Here is a 17,186-nt window from a genome sequence, read left to right as displayed (position 1 = left end):
TTGAGATGGCTAGGTTGGCACAGGATAGAACAGCATTTACAGCTCTTGTACATAGGGTCACTATGAGTTGCAAGAGCGTCGATGGCACATAACAACAACAACAACAACAATATATTTAACCACAAGACAATCACGTGAAACCAGTAATCTTAATAATACCAGTTACAGATGACAAAATTGAGATCTTGAGAGTTTTTATAAGTATTTAAAAGTTCTAAATATAAGTTTAAGAAGTAGTATCATCAAGATTCCAACAAGAAAGTCTGGTTCAAAGGGCTTTTGATTCTATTCTAGAAATGCATCTGAATGAAGAGTGTTGCTATTTATATGACTTAAGAAACAGGGAAAGGTAAAAAAGGAGCTGCAGAGGAAGGCAGCTACTATCTCATCACCATATTTGTGAGTCCTGTTAATTAGTTTGGACTTTAATCCAAATGATATGAAGTGCCTTGAAGGATTCTGAACTGTGAGTGATTCGATGGAATTGGCTTCTAATATGCTGTTGGCATTGAGCAGGTTTTGTATCCTTATAAAGTGAGTAAGCTTTGTAATATCTATTATAGACACAGAAGATTTCTTTGCCAAAATGTCATTAAAAATGCATGAAAGAAAAGAACAAAATGAATGACACAAGAGATTCTGAAATTCATTCTTGAGTAGAGAGTAACTAAAACAAATGGGGGGGGGGAAGGATGAAATAAAAGAATTGCACAGTTTTCAAAGAGTCTTCAAGAAGACAAAGTTTTAAAATGTGCAAATACCTAAGGCTAGAAAGCCAAAAGGGAATAACCTACTTGACATTTCTCATGCTGAAGAAGTTGAAGAAAAAGAATCAAGCCTTGAGTTGCAACAGTGAAAGATTCCCTGGAGAAATAATGGAACCTATTAGAGAGCACGGAAAAAAAAAAGATGGGGAGAATGTACTGATTCACTGTACCAAAAATAACTGATCAATGTTTAACTACTCCAAGAGGCAGCATACAATTAAGACCGGATGTCACTTAAGATAAATTCAAGTTGCACTGAAGCATTGACAAAAATCAAGGCTTTAGAAATTGAGGAAATGGAGAACACTTTGCTGAGTGAACTAACTCAGTCCCATCAAGACAAATACTGCATAAAACCATTATTACAGAATGATCATGAGAATCGGGGTGGGGGAGAGTGTGGAAGCAGAGGCGTGAGGATGGGCAAGGGATGTAATCATACAGTCACACAATTTGATGGGAGGAGGTGAAGGAAATGGGAAAGATCTGGTGTGCAAAAACAATGCATTCAAACTTTGTAAATAAACCAGTATAAAATGGTGGGAAAAGGAGATACTTCAATAAACAAATGCAATAAAAAAAAAATATCTGGAAGGCTATCTGGGAGCTCTGTTGACCTACTGGTAAGGAGTTGTCTGACAATCAGGAGGCAGACATTTTTAATCTACAAGCTGCTCTGAGGGGAAAAAAAATATAGTAAATCTACTCCTGTGAGAATTATGTTGTTGTTATGTGCTGTCGAGTCGCTTGCAACTCATAGCAACCCTGTGGGCAACAGCTTTAAATGCTGCTCTATCTTCTGCCAATCGCACTGCCTCTGACACACCCATCCTGATTACCCCAGTCACTGAATCAATCCAACTCATAGAGGGTCTTCCCCTCTTGTGCAATCTCTCCACCCTCCCAAGCATGATGTCCCTCTCCAAGGACCTGTACCTCCTTACAACATGTCCAAAGTATGTCAGACAAAGCCCTAGAAGCCTTGCCTCCAAGGAGCAGCCTGGTTTAACCCTCTTCTGGATGAAACCGTTTGTTTTCTTGGCATCCATGGTATATTCAGTACTGTGCTCCAGCACCACAGCTCAAAGACATCAGTTCTCCTATCCTCCCTAGTCATTGTCCAACTCTCTGATGCATAATAAGTGATTGCAAAGACCATAGCCTGTATCAGACGCACCTTAATCTCCAGAGTGCACCATTGCTCTTCAGTACCCTGAAGAGGTTCCTAAGGGCACTTTCCCATCGAAATACTTCTTCTTCTTCTTCTTCTATTTTTTGTTAATATATATTTCCTGGCTATTGGCATCCACTTCCGAAATGAATTGCTTCCGGAAACTCTATGTACGAACAGTGCTCAGGCCGTTCGTTCATAGGGTCACTATGAGTTGTCTACGACTCGATGGCATCAAACAACAATAACAATGACAACGACAAAGAGAGAGCTATGTTGGTCTAGTGGAAAGGAAGCTATGCTACCAAGCTGAAGGTGGGTGATTTTCACCTGTGGCCCTCGGCCAGGTTGAAATTGTTTTCCTGTCTTCTAGGTGGTACAGCACTGGTCTGTGCATTGCTGTACAGAGGTAACTCGTGGTTGCTGTGATGCTGAAGACTGTGACAATGATGTGCCAGTCGTGGTAATGGGTACCCATGGTGGACAGTGCTGGCTGGAGCTTCCCGACTAAATGAAGCCTATAAGCATGAGTGGCATCCACTTCAGAAATGGCTTGCCTCCGGAAACTCTATGTAAGAACAGTGCTCAGGCCATTCGATCATAGGGTCGCTATGAGTCGTCTACGACTCAACGTCATCAAACAACAAACAACAATTGGTGCCAAGAGTGTTGACGTGGAGCCAAGCAAACTAAAGTGGTTAACAATCTCAATCTCTTCACTATCCATCCTGATGCTGCCAATTGGTCCAGTGGTGAGAATCTTTGTCTTCTAGACATTAAGCCTCAATCCATACTGAAGGCTGCAGTCCTTGAACCTCTGCAGCAAGCGCTTCAAGTCCTCCTCAGTTTCGGCAAGCAGGGTTGTGTCAGCTGCATAACGCAGATTGTTGATAGATCTTCCACCAATCCTGACGCCACACTTCTCATGAAGCCCAGCCTCTCGTATAATCTGTTCTGCATACAGGTTGAAAAGGTATGGAGACAGGATACATCCCTGGCGTACACCTTTCCCAATTTTGAACCACGCAGTGTTTCCTTGCTCTGTTCTGACAACTTCCTCTTTGTCCAAGCTTAGGTTTTGCATTAGCACAATCAAGTATTTTGGGAGTCCTATTCTTCTCAGAGTCAGCCACAGTTTGTTTGCCTTTGAAAATCCTGTGGAGGGACAGCTGTGAGTAATTTTCAACTTACTATAACATGATATTTGGTCAATTAACGGAAAGAGTTGCATATATGTGCATATTCCTTGAACAAGTGATCTGGCAGAGACCGATGATAGCTAATAATACAATGAATATACAATTAACATATTTGCTAAAATTTGAAAATTTTTTCTGTGGTACATTAGAGAGAAATACTAGAAAGTCAAGGTGGATTCTAAAGAAGACATTGAATGAGGTCAGAACAATCTGTATATTTTAGCTGGAATCAAAAAATACCAGAAAAATTATTGTTATTCTTGTTATGTGCTGTTGAGGCAGAACTGACTCATAGATGACTTTACAGAGTAAGTGATGGATTTGAGGTCATTCTTGAAACAAAATAAGTAAATACATCATGTTTAAAAATCAAGAAGAGTGTTTATCAGGGTCATATCCTTTCTCTAAGCTTATTTAATTTGTGTGATGGGTGAATAATCGAAGAGCCTACACTATATGAAGTACACGAAGTTATGATTGGAGGACTTCTCGTTTACTACTTGTGATAATCAGATGATGCAAATTTGCATGCTGAAAATGAAGACTTAAAGCACTTATGAAATGAATCATGGCTTTCGTTGTTGTTAATTTCATTTTTAAATGTTATAATTAATTCTAAATTTAATTTTAAATTTAATCTATAATTCAAGTATAATTTTTAAAAACATTATTAATAATATTTCAGTATTGTTACTAAAGGCCTGACTCATAGAGACCCTTGTTGTTGTTGTTGTGTGCCATCGAGTCGCTTGTGACTCATAGCGACCCTATGTACAACAGCCCTAAACTCTGCTCTGTCCTGTGCAAATTGCACTGTCTCTGATACACCTATCCTGATTACTCCAGTCATTGAATCAAACCACCTCATAGAGGGCCTTCCCTTCCTGGGCTGTCCCTCCATCCTACCAAGCATGATTTCCCTCTCCAAGGACCTGTCCCTCCTTTACAACATGTCCAAAGTAAGTTAGATGGAGCCTCAGAATCCTTGCCTCCAAGGAGCCGCCCAGTTTAACCCTTTCCAGGACAAAGCTGTTTGTTTTCCTAGCAATCCATGGTATTCTCAATACTCTTCTCCAGCACCACAGCTCAAAGGCATCAATTTTCCTTCTATCCTGCTTAGTCATTGTCCAACTCTCTGATGCATAACAAGTAATAGCAAAGACCATGGCCTCTATTAGGTGGACCTTACTCTCCAAAGAGACACCATTGCTCTTCAGTACTTTGGAGAGGTCCCTAACAGCAGACTTTCCCATGGCAATATGTCTTCTAATTTCCTGGCTGCTGGTGCCGAGAGTGTTGACTGTGGAGCCAAGCAAACTAAATCTGTGAACAATCTCAATCTCTTCATCATCCATCCTGATGCTGCCAATTGGCCCAGTGGTGAGAAACTTTGTCTTCTTGACATTGAGCCTCAATCCATATTGGAGGCTTCAGTCCTTGACCCTCTGCAGCAAGCACTTCAGGTCCTCCTCAGTTTCAGCAAGCAGGGTTGTGTCATCTGCATAACGCAGATTGTTGAGAGATCTTCCACCAATCTTGAACCTACATTTCTCCTCATAGAGCCCAGCCTCCCCGATAATCTGTTCTGCATACAAGTTGAAAAGTTATGGAGACAGGACACATCCATGGCATACACCCTTCCCATGTTGAACCATGCAGTATTTCCTTGCTCTGTTCTGATGATGGCCTCTTGGTCCAAGTGTAGGTTTCACATGAGCACAATCAAGTGTTCTGGGATTCCCATTCTCCTCAGAGTAAGCCACAGTTTGTTATTATCCGCACAGTCAAACACCTTTGCATAGTCAATGAAACACAGATATTCATTCCTCTGGTATTCCCTGCTTTCGGCTAAGATCCATCTAACATTATCTACAATATTCCTAGTACCACAACCCTTCTAAACCCAGCCTGGACTTCTGACAGTTCTCTGCTGATGTTCTTTCCAGTCACTTTTGGATAATCTTCAGTAGAACCTTGCCTGCATGTGAAATCAATGAGATTGTTCTACAGTTTGCACTCTCTGTTGGGTCACCCATGCTATTGTGTGTTATCCTCATTTCTGACTCACTTGAGCCCATTGTTGAAGTCACTGTGTCAATACATCCCTCTCAGTGGCTTCCTCTATTTCATTGATCCTCCCTTTCCAAGGAATAGCCTTTCCTAGCAACATATCCCATATATGAGATAAATATTTACACTTATTTTCTCGAAGGAGCACTCTTGTTTCGTTTTGTCCATGATACATCTGTTTATTCTTTTTTCAGTCCATAGGATATTCAGCATTCTTCTTCAACACCAAAGCTAAAAGCATTGATTCTTCTCTTGTCAATGTTATTCATTATCTATCTCTCATGCCTAACAGGTGATTAGAAAGATGGCTTAAATCAGGCACACTTTAGTCATTACACTGACATGGTTTCTCTGCAGAACTTTGGAGAGGTCCCTGACAGCACACATCCCCAAAGTTGTACGTCTCCAGATCTCCTGAATACTGATACCAAGGGTACTGTTTGAAGATCCAAGCAAGATGAAATTGTAGACATCTGTCATGGTGTTGCTCATTGGCCCAGTGGAGACGATTTTTGTTTTCTTGATTTTGAGATATAATCCATATTGAAGACTGTAGTTCTTGATCCTAAGAAGCAAGCACTTCAAGTCCTCCTCACTTTCAGCTAGCAAGGTTGTATCATCTGCATAACACAGGTAGTTGATGAGTCTTCCATATCTGATGCCACATCATTCTTCATGATGTCAGATTCATGAATGATTTGCTCAGTATATGTACTGAATAGATATGGAAAAAAATATTTTTTTATAGAGAACATATTTCTCACCATTGGATCAGTAAGCAGTATCATGATAATGAGGAAAATACTGAGTTTGTCAGGAATTTCATTTTCTTGAATCCATAATCAAAGTCCATAAAAGCATCAGTGAAGAAATCAGAGCAAGTATTCCTTTGGCAAATCTGCTAAAAAAAGCCCCTTCATTCGAGTGTTAAAAGCAAAAATATCGCTTTAGATACTAAGGTCCACCTGACCCAAACCTTGTTATTGACAATCATCTCAAATGCATGCTGTTCATAAAACTGTTACTATTGAGTTTCTTCTGCCTCTGTAGGGTGGTTTTTTGATAAAGGTGGTAATAAAATAATAGCTATACTACATCTCAAATTGATTCTGTTTCGTCAAGACCGTACATCACCAGAATAACTTCTCCCCACTGATGGATAAATCATCAGTATATCCTATTTATTTATTCTCTATTTGGCCTTATATTTAAATATCATTTTCCTCAGAGATTTTATCTTTTTTGTGGTATACTTTTGAATAGAAATGTCAAGTCTTACAACTAAATATCTAGCATACCTCAATTTCACTTTGTAAGTAGAAAAGCCCCTTCATAAAATAATCTAAGTATTATAATCGTATAGTCATAACTTTCACCTTGTGTACAGTGAATGTTGTAGTTATGTGCAGTCAGCTTGCCCATGACTCATAGTGACCCTATGTACAACAGCCCAAAACCCTGGTCTATCCCATGCCAATCTTATTGTCTCTGACAAACCTACCACCCTCATTACCCCAGACACTGAATAAATCCATCTCACTGCTGTCTCTCCACTCTCACAAGCATGACATTCCCCTCCAAGGACTGATCCCACCTTGCATTCAAAGTATGGCAGTTAAAGCTTCAGAATCCTTGCTTTCAAGTAATAGCCTGTCTTCATCTTCTCCAGGATGAACTTGTTTGTTCTCCTCACAGTCCTATATTCAATACTGTTCTCCAACACCACAGCTCAAAGGCATCAATTCTCCTATCATCCCTAGTCATAATCCAGCTTTCTGATGCATAGCAAGTAATTGCAAAGACATGGCACACCTTAGTCTCCATTCTGACATCATTGCTCTGCAGTACTTTTGATCAGTCTCTGAAAGCAGACTTTCCTAATTCAATTAGTCTTTTAATTTCCTGGATGCTGGTACCAAGAGTGTTGATTGTAGGGCCAAGCAAACTGAAGCTGTTAATAGTCTCAATCTCTTCACCATATATCATGATGCTGTCACTTGGCCCAGTGGTGACAATCTTTGTTTTTCTTGATGTTGATTTTCAATCCATATTGAAGGCTGCAGTCCTTGACCTTCTGAAGCAAACACTTCAGGTCCTCTTCAGTTTCAGCAAGCAGAGTTGTGTCATCTTTATAACACAGATTGTTGATGAGTCTACCTCCAATCCTGATGCCACGTTTCTCCTTATATAGCCCAGCCTCCTGAATAATATGTTCTGCATATAGATTGAAAAGATATGAGATGGGACACATCCTTGGCGCACATCTTTCCAATTTTGAATCATGCAGTGTTTCCTTTCTCTGTTCTGACAACTGCCTTCTGGTTCAAGTTTAGGTTTTGCATAAGCACAATCAAGTGAATAGTATAATTAAACTTCCAGTAGAAAACAATCAGTATTAAAGGCATTTTCCCCCTCTCCCTTGTAGTTATTTAATGCCAAAAGAGTTTACTTTATAATAAGTTACTGAGAAGCTATATCTAATAGATAAAGTATAGTACTAAACTTATCTTGTTAAAAATGCAAGGGTTCATTATTGAAAGTAAGGAAATAGATCTATTTTAAAAAAAATCTATATTCATTATAATGGTATTGCATTTGTTCTTTAGAATTTATTGCTATCATGGGGTGTTTTTTTGTATATTTTAATTGATATTTTATTGCAAGTTTATAAAGAACTTGGATTTCCATTCACTTATTGTGGTACATTTTCCTCCCTGCTCTCTCTCCTTCCAAGTCCACATTTTTCTTTGGGAAAATGTTCTTTCATTGTTATACAGTCCCCCATCCTCCAACCTCTTTACTATGCAGCTCTTATTCTGGACACTTGTCATATCAATCTAAGCATATATTCCTCTCCCTCATCTATTTCAATGCTGTGTACATTATTTATCCCCTCTTTTTTTAGTTTACCCCAAACCCCCATGTCAGTTCTGTTTTATAACAGTGACATTGTGTAGTATTTGTCTTTTTGTTACTGAGAGATTTCACTCAGCATACGGTCCCATTTTGTTTAATATTTAATGAGTTCTTTTTCAGTGCTCCATAACATTCCATTGTGTGACTATACCAAAGCTTTTCTATCCATTGTTTATTGATGGGCACTTGGGTTGTTTCTAACTCTTCCCTATTGTGAACAAAGCAGCAATAAACATGGGTGTGCATATATCTGCTTGGGTGGCAGTTCTGGTTTCTTTAGGGTATATTCCCAGTAGTGGGAGGCCAAAGACTGGAAAAAATATTTGGTAATAACATGTCAGATTAGGGACTTATATCTAGAATTTATAGAATACTCAGGCACCACAAAATAAAGGTAAACAACTCAGTTGCAAAATAGGCACAGGATATGAACAGATGCTTCACCGAAGAAGACCTCCAGATGGTGAACAAACATATGACGAAATCTTCAAAATCCCCAGCTCTAAGAGAGATGCAAATCAAGAAACTATGAGATATTATCTCATCCCAGTAATAATAGCAAAATTCAGCAGAGCAGCAGACAACAAAAGCTGGCAAGTTTGTGGAGAAACTGGAACCCCTATTCACTGTTGACAGGAGTGTAAAATGGTACAACCACTATGGAAGGCAGTACGGCTCTTTCTCAAAAAAGTTGGAAATAGAAAAATCATTTGACCCAGCAATTCCACTACTGGGAATATACCCTTAAAGAAAGCAGAACTGTGCAGATATTTGCACACCCATGTTTAATTGCTATCTTGTTTTAATGACCTAAGGATTTTAATGAAGGTTTGACTAAAAAATAAGTGAGAGCAAAAATATTGTCAATCACTTACTGTCATCAAGTAGGAATTGACTGCTGTGTTTCCTCGGCTGTAAATCACAAGGGAGACTGTCTATATTTCTCCCTTTGGAACTGCTGATGGATTTAAACCTCCAAAGAGGCTTTAGTTTGAGTTTGCAGTACAACACTTTATGTATTACCTCTCTCTCATTCCATGGTCTTTGTATTAAGTCACAACTGTCTCACTGCTGACCCTTCAGGAAGGTTTTTAAAGGTTGTAAGTCACATGGGAAGAGATTACCCATCATTCTCCTGCTAGACAGCTCAGGGATTCAAACTGCCCATCTTTTGGGTTTCGAGAACTCTTGTGGCCTAGTGGTAAGAAGCTATGTTGCAATCCCAAAGGTACTTGGTTTAAATCCACCAGATGTTACTTTGAAGAAGGTTGGGTAGTTTCCTACCGTGTGCTTTACTGCCCCTGAAAATCTACTGGAGGTCAGCTGTGGGTTGGTTTTGACTCAAAGGCAAACAACTACAACAACCATCTTTAAATTGGTAGCACAACTCCATAACAACTAGGCCATCAGAGTACGCTATACAGGTTCCCAATATAAGACTATGCTTGACTTAAAAAAAAACACCACAAAAACAAAACACAACAAAGAGATTTTTACATCAAGTCAAGAAAAGAAATACTTCAATTTTCTTATCTTTATTCTGGTTGAGTTATCCTTGATAACAAATATAAATGAATTTGAAAAACTTTTAAACTAGATATTTAGTGTAAGGATCAAAGTCACTTAGAGAACAATGTGGATATTCTTAGTATAGTATCTACTGCTAATTCACATGTACTAAATTGAAAAAAAAACTGTTTTATATACACAAAAATAAATGACAAATGGAGTAATTGCACTCTAGGTAGATATTAGATCATCTTAATGGGAAAATAGAAGATGTAAAAAGTAATGCTGAATAGGGACATGGGAAAAGTTCACCAAAGAAGTTGAATTTGAATACATTTTTAAAACTTTATTTAGAGACTAATAGAAATTAAAAAAAAACAAACATAAAAATGCAACAGACTAAAAACAAACACAGCTAAATATGACTTTACCTGGTTTTGTGTGGGGATTTCTTTACTTTTCTTTCCTCAAGTTTGTGGTATTTTTCCTTATTAACTTGTTTTAAGTTAGTAGCAGAGATGAAGTTAGTAAGTGGTTTAAGTTAGTAGCTCTGGTGACCTAGGGGCAAGAAGTTGTGTGCTGCAATACTGAAGGCAAGTGGTTTAAGGCCACAAGCTGCTCTGCGGGAGAAGGATGCGCAATCTTCTCCTGTGAAATGAACTGCTCTGAAAACTCGAAGGCGGGTCAGCTATGTGTTGGTTCCAACTCGACAATACACAACAATAACAGTGGTTAGTATTGTAGTTAGCATCAAGATGGCTCCAAGTCATGATATTCAAAGAGAGAAAAGAATACAGTCCTTCTCAATCTTGCACGATCCTCACAAATGTTACTTTGCTTAGCTCATTATTGTTATAATTTAAGTCATGACATTGGATGTAAAAGAGTCTAAGAACCTAATGTTATTTGTAGTTAGATGCATTGGCTTGTTTCAAATGATATTGACACTATTTACAACAGAATAAAACACTGGTAGGTCTTGTGTCATTCTCACAAACATTCTTACATTCGTTGTTACAGCCATTGTTTGGCTATGTATCTTTTACTGATCCTCCACTTTTTTCACTGACCATTTGCTGTACCAAGCATGATGTCTTTCTCTAGGTTTTCTCTTAATAACATGTCCTAAGTAGTAAAAGTATAGTCAATCTTTCTCCCAATTAGTATTCTGGCTGTATTTATTTCAAGACAAACTTATTTATATATCTAGTAGTGTGTAGCATGGTCAATGATTTTGGTTTTTTTTCAATAATACTATAATTCAAAGGCATCAGTTCTCTTTTGGTCTTCCTTACTCATTATCCAACTTTAACATTCATTTGAGGTGATTGAAGATACCATGGCTTGATCCAGGTGTTACTTAGCTCTTAAAGTAATATTTTTTATTTTTAATATTTTTAAGAGCTCATGTGTAGCAATGAAATACTTACTTTTGAATTCTTCGTTGCTGTTTCTATGGTTTTTAATTGTGCTTTTGATTCATAGTCACCGTATGTGTGTTGTTACTGTTCTTGTTATGTGTCATTGAGTCAGCTGCCACTCATAGCAACACTATGTATAATATCCTTAAACCCTTCTCTATTCTAGGCCAATCTTATTGTCTCTGACACACTTACTTCCATTACTCCAGTCACTGAATCAATCCATCTCATCGAGGGTTTTCCTCTCCTGTGCTGTCTCTCCACCCTCCCAAGCATGACGTCCCTCTCCAAGGACTGGTCCTTCCTTATAACATGTTCAAAATATGTCAGATGAAGCTTTAGAATCCTTGTCCCCAAGGAGCAGCCTGATTTCACCCTCTCTAGGATGAACCTCTTTGTTTTCTTAGCCTTCTGTGGTATACTCAACTCTCTTCTCTGGCACCACAGCTCAAAGACATCAATTCTCCTTCTATCATCCCTAGTCATTGTCTAACTCTCTGATGCATAGCAAGTGATTGCAAAGACCGTGGCCTGTATCAGGCACACCTTATCTCCAGTCTGACATCATGGCTCTTCAGCACTTTGGAGAGGTTTCTGACAGCAGACTTTCCCTATGAAATTCATCATATGTATAATAGGAAAAAGAAACATTGCCCAGACTAAGGTATTATATTTGATATAATTACTTTATTATTGTTGTTATGTGCCATTGAGTCACTTATGACTCATAGTGACCTTATGTACAATAGCTCTTAACCCTATTCTATCCTGTGCCAACCTTATTGTCTCTGACACACCCCCATCATCGAATCAATCTGTTTCATTAAGGGTCTTCCTCTCTTGCCCATTCCCTCCAGCCTTCCAAGCATGATGTTCCTCTCCAAGAATTGGTGACTCTTTGCAACATGTCCAAAGTATGTTAGATGAAGCTCCAAAATCCTTGCTTCAAAGGAGCAGCTTGGTTTCACCCTCTTTAGGATGAACCTGTTTGTTCTTCTAGAAGTCCGTGGTACACTTAAAACTTTTCTCCAGCAGCACAGATCAAATGCATCAATTCTCCTTATATTATCCCTAGTCATTGTTCAGCTTTCTAATGCAAGTAATTGCAAAGACCATAGCCTGAATCAGGTGCACCTTAGTATCCACACTGACATCATTGCTTCTCAGTACTCTGGAAAGGCCCCTGAGAGCTGGATTTCACAATGCAATTTGTCTTTTGATTTCCTGGCTGCTGGTATCAAGAGTGTTGATTGTGGAGCCAAGCAAGCTGAAGCTGTCAACAATCTCAATCTCTTCACCATCCGTCATAATGTTGCCAATTGGCCCAGTCGTGAGAATCTTTATTTTCTTGATGTAGAGCTTCAAGTGGGAAATTTTGAATTATGGTTTTTTACTATTAAATACCCACAGTAATAAATACATTTCATCAGCAATTGTAGCTTAACTATCATATTCTCAAAGTTTATATATTTTTAAAAAAATTAATAGAAATAGTTCAAAGTTTATTTTCTCTCATTTTTAAATAGAATCCAGTGAATAAAACAACTTTTAAATATTATTCAGAAATACTATTATGCTTATTTACTAGAACGGTTATTCTTGTTTTGAGTCAATTACAAATTATAAGTGGCCGTATAGAATAAGTTCACACTGCTTCGTTGGGGTTTCAAGAACCTTCTTCAGGGTTAATCAGATTACCACATTCTTTCTCCTGCTTCACCATTCATTCACTGATTGCTATAGATTTTGACCTGATTCAAAGCTGACCTTCAAGTTGGTTTTCAGAAACTATACATTACAAGGGAAGAGGTTGCTCATCTTTTTCCATCAGAGGCACAATTGTGTTCTAACTACTAGGAAGGTGCTACCTTTGCATCTTCCTGTAGACTCAGCCACCAGAGCTTCTAATACTAATTGGGGAATTAAAATTACTCCAGAAGTGCTCTACCTGTCTTAAAATAAAATAAAATACAAGTTATACATGAGACTTTAAAATATTTTAAACTTTTTATCTTATCAATTCTGAGGATATTGATTGCTATTACTCCTACTCCTCATTGTCATTGAGTCAGAATGACTCACAGGATATTTATTAGATGCTTACAAAAGACTAGAAAAAATATAAAGATTTGGCAAATGTCTTTGTGCAGCTTCATAAGCAATGAAAAAAGACATAGGCATTTTCACCCATCTCTGGGCAGATGGTAAATGGCAACAGCAGAGATTTCAAATATAGATGTAGCACATATATATTGCAAACAGCTGTAATAGCTAAAATACATGCCAGAAGACTTAATCATTCTAGAGTTTTTTCCAATACATGCTAGTATTCAAAAATAGACTTCTCTTTCCTACAATTGCTATAGAAATCTTTGAAACAGGCAAGTGTGTCTATGATATAAGAACTTTGCTGTGTGCTGATTAGGCTATATTTACAAGACTCCCAGACAACCAGTTGATTAGGAAAATCTTGTTAGTTTTGGTTCGGTGTGCATAACTTAGGAAGGATGTTATTTCTTATTTTGCTACCAAGTTGGTGGAATCAACTCCTTTGTTATATATAGAATTTGCCAATACCAAATATCTGAAATGAAAACTGAAAATGTGTGTTAACTGTATATTTGATATCTGTTATTAAACAGGAAAAGTACCTAAGGTTTAAAATATATACCATGTTCTTGTCACTGGTCATACTCATTTATTCAATTTGTCTTTAACTTTTTCCTTAACAACAACAACATATTAATTGATAAAATCCATATTTTGTTCAGAAGGAAAGACATAGTCAATTTTCTTAATAGCCATATAGATAAAATAATCCATGCTACTATATTTTCCCTTGCATTTTATTCATGTACATTGTGTTTTATGAACTCATCCATATTCATTGTGTTTCATTAAAGTTCATTGTGTTTTGCATTGTAAAACAACCAAGGACAATGAGGAGATCACCATGTCTCCAATATTTGAAGTTTGACTAGTTAAGACATAACTATCCAAAGAATGATAAGCTGTGGGTGGGAGAAAAATCAGGAGTAAGTCATGGTTCATAAGCCAAATGGACAAAAACAATATAAAGAAATAAAGAAGGAAAGGGATTGTAATATGAAATGAGAGGAGAGGAAGGTCCTGAGTGACAAGAAGACCCTAGATAAGATGGATTGACCCAGTAACTGGGATAATGAGGATAAATTTGGTGGAGACAGTGAAATAGGTTCAAGATAGAACAGGGTTCAGAGCTGTTGTACATATGGTTACTAAGAGTTGCAAGCGATTCGACAGCACATAACAACAACAAAAACAACATGAACGTGTGAATCACAAAAAAAATTAACTAACATTTAAAAGAATGGGAACACCAGAACTCTTGATTGTACTCATGTGAATCCTATACCTAGATCAAGAAAATGTTGTTTGAACAGAGCAAGGGAATAATGGTTCAAAGTCAAGACAGGAGTGTGTCAGGGATCTATCTTTTCCACACTATATATATAATCATTTGAGATCCTGGATATTATGGAGAGGAATGTGTATGAAAACTTAAAATGTATAATATCTGTACATTTGATAATTGTATATCTGGATTTATGGAAAAGGATTGGATGAAGATTCATCAACAACCTATGTTCTGCAGATGACACAACCTTCCTTGCTAAAACTGAAGAGGACTTGATGTCTTTTCTGCAGAAGAAGATCAAGGACTTCCTTCAGTATAGCTTGCATCTCAACATAAAGAAAACTTCAAATCTTCACCACTTGACCAATGGGCAGAATTATGATAGATTTAAATAAAATTGAAATAATAATTTCATCATGCTTTGATCCATAATCAACACTCTTGTAACTAGCAGCCAGGAAATTAAAAGATGAGTTTTTCTAGAAATATCTACTGTCAAGGACCACTCCAGAGTGTTAAAGAGCAATGATATCAGTCTAGAGACTAAAGTAGATCTCATCCAGGCCATAATCTTCTCAATCGCTTCTAAGCAGCTGGACAATGACTAAGGGTGATAGAAAAAGAATCGACACATTTGAGTTGTGATCCTGGAGAAGAATACTGAACATATTACAGAATTACAAAAGAACAAACAAATCTGTCTTGAAGAGGGTGAAATAAGGTTGCTCCTTGGAGCAAGGATTTTGGAACTCTGTCTCACATACTTTGGACATCTTGTCATGAGGGGCCAGTCCTTGCAGAAGGATATCATTCTTGAATGAGTGGTGTGTCAGTGCAGGAAAGGAAGACCCTGGATGAGATAGCCTGACACAGTGACTGTGGGAATGGAATGAGGTGTGTCAAAGATGATGAAGTTGGCTCAAGATAGAGCAAGGTTCAGAGTCATTGTTCATAGTTCACATGATGACACATAACAGCAACAGCAACGATGATGAAGTTGATTTGAGTACTACAGCACACCAGATTCAGGCCATGATTTTTTTCAATCACTAACTATACATCCAAGAGCTGGGCAATGAATAAAGATGAGAGAAGATTCATTGATGTCTTCGAGCTATGGTGCAAGAGAAGAGTTCTGAAAACTCATGAACTGACAAAGTAAAAATAGATGGGTTTTTGAGAAGGTGCAGCAGCCAGAGTGTTTCTTGGAGGTAAAAATAACAAAGCTTTGCCTTACACACTTCGGGCATGTAACTAGTAGATTCTGTTTCTTAGAGAGGGATATCATGCTTGGAAAGGTGGAGGGTGAGCAAAAGAGAGGAAGACCCTTGCTTAGATGCATCAAAACAGTGACTTCAGCAATAGGCTCAAGTATGTCAGAGAGTATGATGATGGCACAGGCTAAGACAGGGCTTCGATCTATTGTTCATAGGGTCACTATGAGTCATATTTGACTTGAAGGCACCCAACAACAACAACAACAACAACAACATCAAATCAGCACTCTGAAAAAGGAAGGATGTTACTTTTTTCTGAAGGATCTCCTGGTCTGTTCAGAAACTTTGAGTATCTTCATCCATAAGCAAAGTACAGTCCAGAATAAGACATCAGGTTGAAGCTACTAGGTCACAGCATAGAATAGCTTCTCTTCATCTGGTTGGGTTCTGGTCAATTCATCCCCAGCCAACCATGGCTTGGTCAAAATCGGCATCAACTACAAACTCAGGAATTCACACTACCTGCGTTTCTGAATAACTGGTCTATTCACTCTGCCTTAAGCTCCACATGGGGCCAGTCAACAAGACAGAGGTCCTCTTTGACATCCTGATCATCAAACCAGCATCCTTTTTTTAAAATCCATGCCTCCATACATACCAGGTGCTGAAGGGACATGTTCATTCTCAGCCTGTCTCTACATTGCTGTATGCCTCCTGCTTCCTTCCACTCATTAAGTGGATCTAGATGGTTTCATAAGTTGGGCACACTCAAAAGCTGCCTTCAACTTCAAGTCCTGGGGTGGAGATCTGATGCTTCCAACTTCCCTCATCAAGTGGACCAAGATAATCACCACAAGTTAAATATATTCATTAGCTTCCTTTAATTTCAAGGTCTGGAGAGGGGCTTTGATGGGTACCAGCTTTACCTTGATTTAGTGCATTTGCAAAATCTTCTTCTACTTATTTTCTTTCAGATATTCAGAGTCCTGGGTGGAGCTTAATCTTTCTAAGTCAAACTCTATGCTATCTAAACAAATTCTACTACTTTCAACAAGCATTCCTTTGGGGCAAATTTCCCCCCTTTTCACAAAGCAGGCTTACATTCTTCATCTAAATTATAATATATGCCATCATTATATTCATTATTACAACATGTATTAACATTACATTAGTAAAATCTTTATTTTTACATGTGGTTGTTAAGTGTCTTCAGATCAAGTACATCTCATAGTGACTATATGAACAATAGTTCTGAAACCTGTCCTATCCTGTGCCAGCCTCAACATCTCTAATACTTGTGAGCCCATTTGTCACTGTGTTAATCTGTCTTGTTGAGGCCTTCTTCTTTTCGGCTGTCCCTCTACTTTTCCAAACATGATGTTCATTTTCAGGAATAGCCACTCCTAAAAACATACCAAGATGATAGATGAAGTTTTGTTATTTTTGTCTCCAAGGAGCACTTTGACTACAATTTCCCCAACACATATCCATTTGTTCTTTTGGCAGTTTATGGGATATT

The sequence above is a fragment of the Elephantulus edwardii genome, unplaced genomic scaffold (assembly GCF_000299155.1).
Source record: "Elephantulus edwardii isolate Elephantulus edwardi_28Jun2011 unplaced genomic scaffold, EleEdw1.0 scaffold00311, whole genome shotgun sequence".
Taxonomy (NCBI): domain Eukaryota; kingdom Metazoa; phylum Chordata; class Mammalia; order Macroscelidea; family Macroscelididae; genus Elephantulus; species Elephantulus edwardii.
This window is presented reverse-complemented; position numbering follows the sequence as displayed.